Raw genomic sequence first — 1,449 nt, forward strand, 5'->3', positions numbered from 1 at the left:
TTAACTCCCACACTAATATTATAAAGAAGGCTCCATCATTATCTGAGAGTTCTCAAGTATCTTGCCCCTTGTCACACAGCTAAAAAGTGGCAGATGCCTGATATAAACCAACTGTGTCTGAGTTCAAAGCCTTTGGCTCTTACCTGCTATGCCAAATTGCCTAATGTGGTACCTGTTACCTAATAGGCTGTCAATACATGTTAATAATCCATCACCCATCTCTAACCAACACTCACACACGCACACACACACACACACACACACACACACACTCCTGAACTTTCAGTCATCAACTCCATCCTAGCCTAAAATGACAAAGCTGAACCTCAACCGCACATAACCAGGATTCCCAATCTTTAGTCCCTCATGATTCTGTTCCTTTCACACTGTACTTTGGATAGGTTTCCCTAAATTTATTTACACCAATAGACATTTCTTAATTAGGTCTGTTGGAATATAATTTTACATGGGTCTCTTGTACTTCTGCATGTCTAGTGAACAGAAGTGTTGACATATGTTGTTCTGGATTATATTATTAAGGATGCTTGTAGAGCATATAACCCTAGAGAAGAGAGATGTCTCCCTTAAGAGCAGAGAGGCGGATTTGTTTATTGTCCACTTTTTTAAAGATAAGTTCCCCCTCTAGGGCAAAGGTCAGGCAGATTTGCTTATAGCCTGGTTTAAAGAAAAATTCAAATTCCCTAAGATTGGGTCCTCAGCTTTGATACAAGCCTACTATATGTGCAGCATCCATGACGCTTGGGGTTGCCTCTGTGGGACTTGGAACCAGTACAAACTTGAAGCTCATGCTACTTGCTGTGCCCGTCTTCTGCCTGTATCCATTAAACTGGTAGGCTAATTTGTTAGATTGCAGGTGAGATAAAAATCTTAGCGCCTTCATGGTTCATGACAAGGTCTAACATTTAATAAGTGCTTTCCATGCACGCCAGACTGCCATGCTTTTACGCATATTGTTTCATTGATACACCCTGATATATTTACCATTACCATCCTTATCATTCTGTCTGACGCAAAGTGTAGCTCATGAGTCAAGTGTAGACCCTATGATGACTTGGTGTATTGCATCTGATAACCTGAACAAAACATACCATTTATTTAGCTAGGATTCATGAAGCTGTAGACTCAGGTACTCAAACTTTTTGGACCCTTCTGTATTCTGTACACCTCAGGTGCCAATCTTTCAAGTTTGGGTTAGTTAGAAATTATAGTTAAATTGGAAAGTAATTAACTTAATATTGAGCTTATTAAAATTTAATTAACCTAAAATATGGATATATAACTGTGGCATTGTATAAAACTGCTGACAGTGGGGAAATCCATACAAAGGCAGCTTGCATATGCACTTGCTTTTCACTTGAATTCCACTCAGTACTTGTATGCCGAGTCTGGTATCTCATAAGGACCCACTGCTTGTATGAAATAATACAT

Source organism: Callorhinus ursinus, unplaced genomic scaffold (genome assembly GCF_003265705.2).
Source record: "Callorhinus ursinus isolate GAN/ISIS: 27379988/994484 unplaced genomic scaffold, GSC_fseal_2.0 scaffold163, whole genome shotgun sequence".
Taxonomy (NCBI): domain Eukaryota; kingdom Metazoa; phylum Chordata; class Mammalia; order Carnivora; family Otariidae; genus Callorhinus; species Callorhinus ursinus.